The following is a 2,500-nucleotide window of genomic DNA, read 5'->3' as shown; positions in this document are numbered from 1 at the left end:
TTGCATGGGGTATATAAACCTAGATTCTAGGATTCACATAGATTATATAAAGGGTTTAGAAAGTTGGGCTTGGAGTATGTAAAGAGAAGATAGATTTAAGAATTCACACAAACAAAAATAAATTGGATGTGGAGTGTGAAGGATGAAGAATTGAAGACATTAAGTTTCAGTGGTGATGGATTAGTTAGTGGGCAATGATTACCTGTACGATGCATTAGTTAGCAAGTCATTAACATATTTGTACAACCAATTGATTGCACACACACAAATTTATCTCCAAAGTGACATGTAAACGATTTAGTGGATTTTTGACATGACATGGACTACCACGTGGCAGCCACATCAGCAAGGTAACACGTGGCACTTGAAAAAATCAATTTAGTATTCTTCTGCCTTTTATTTTTCTACCTTATTCCAGTTAATTAAATTACTTTAATATTTTTAATTCACCAATTTATTTTTATTTTTATTTATATTTCTGTCTAGGCGCAAGACTGGGCGGCCAGCAAGGAGTCGAGACAGGGAGTTAATTTTAAAATTGATTTTTAAAAAATGATTTATTTATTTATTTCCACCTATGCGGAAGACTGGGCGGCCAACGAGGAGTCGAGACAGCCAGGAGTCGGGACTTGGGCAAGGGAGCGGGACAAGAGGTCGGGACTCGCGGCGGGACAAGGAAGAGGAGGAGGAAGTCCGGGACTCGCGACGGGACTGGGACTCGCGCCGGGACTAGGGAGTCGCGGCGGGACAAGGAAGAGGAGGAGGAAGTCCGGGACTCGCGACGGGACTGGGACTCGCGCCGGGACTAGGGAGTCGCGGCGGGACAAGGAAGAGGAGGAGGAAGTCCGGGACTCGCGACGGGACTGGGACTCGCGCCGGGACTAGGGAGTCGCGGCGGGACAAGGAAGAGGAGGAGGAAGTCCGGGACTCGCGACGGGACTGGGACTCGCGCCGGGACTAGGGAGTCGCGGCGGGACAAGGAAGAGGAGGAGGAAGTCCGGGACTCGCGCCGGGACTGGGACTCGCGCCGGGACTAGGGAGTCGCGGCGGGACAAGGAAGAGGAGGAGGAAGTCCGGGACTCGCGCACGGGACTAGGGAGTCGCGGCGGGACAAGGAAGAGGAGGAGGAAGTCCGGGACTCGCCACGGGACTAGGGAGTCGCGGCGGGACAAGGAAGAGAAGGAGGAAGTCCGGGACTCGCGACGGGACTGGGACTCGCGGCAGGACAAGGAAGAGAAGGAGGAGGTCCGGGACTCGCGCCGGGACTAGGAAGAGGGGAGGAGGTCCGGGACTCGCGACTAGGAAGTAGGAAGTGGGGAGGAGGTCCGGGACTCGCGCCGGGACTAGGGAAGAGGAGGAGGAGGAGGAAGGCCGGGACTGGGACTCGCGGCGGGAGTAGGTAGTGGGGAGGAGGTCCGGGACTCGCAGCGGGACAAGGAGGAAGTCGGGGAGGAGGGCCGGGACCAGGAGTCGCGGCGGGGATAGCAGGCAGGACAGGGAGGGTGGGTGGTCTTCCACAAAAAAAAGTGTGTCTCGGAACTTCCTTAGTGCAGTAGGACGGGGGGGCCTGCCGAATCCCACAGAGAGTACTATGTGGGGAAGGGTTCCTCTGAAGCGTCTCGGGAAAAGTCGTGAGGGGGTGACGGTTGCTCGGTGCCTACGGGTCCCGACTGCTCGCTGCCTTCTTTGAGCCCAGTACCGACGTTCGCAGGGGGATACCTGGATACTACTGGGGTTACCTGGATACTTCTGGCGTGTTACCTTGGATCAGTGAGGAGTGGGGGTTAGTTTCCCGGCGACGCGACCCTCTGAGGAGGTCCCGCGGAGGGTCGCCGAGTATTATATGGTGAGCTGGCTGTCAAGGATTGTGAGTCCCGCTGCCAAAATTTTTTTTGGTGCGCGGGCGACTGGAAAAAGAGGGTTGGTCTTGTGCCGATACGCGTAACGTCGCAGCGAGTCCCAAGAGCTAGTAACCATTTTTGGCGGGGGGCGATGGCCTCGGTATTGTCAAGCCATTCTCTCATTCATTTGGGAGGGTGGGGAGAAGTGTTTGCCGAGGCCGTTCAAGCTCCGCCTGGTCGACCACCACTGTGACCGCCACCGCGCTCGATCTCTATTGCAAGCTCAGGTGAAATTCCTGATAAACTTGGAGGGGGTGTGGGACGCGTTCGCAGTGTGGGCCGAGGAGTCATAACATCCCAGGTCGGAATGTGAAAATGGAACTTCGAAACCGGTGAGAGTTCTCTCGTCGGCTAGGGGTTTCACAAAAGTAACATTTCTATAAATTTCTATCCGACCCCTCCATTAATTTGGAGGGGCGATGGGCCCCAGGATTGGACATACTTCTTGCTGATTTGTCTTTTGAGGAAAATCCTTCGCGGTGATGGTTACTTTTTCATTTTTTAATGTGTGTATCGGCCTCGTCGGTTTCTCTCTTTCCTGGTCACATTCCCGAAAAAGGCCGCAGCACCTATGATTCTCTTCCGGGGGTCTAACTCTC

Source organism: Physcomitrium patens, chromosome 26 (genome assembly GCF_059467195.1).
Source record: "Physcomitrium patens ecotype Gransden chromosome 26, ASM5946719v1, whole genome shotgun sequence".
Taxonomy (NCBI): Eukaryota; Viridiplantae; Streptophyta; class Bryopsida; order Funariales; family Funariaceae; genus Physcomitrium; species Physcomitrium patens.
The sequence above is the reverse complement of the archived record's forward strand: the minus strand, read 5'-3'. Positions refer to the sequence as shown.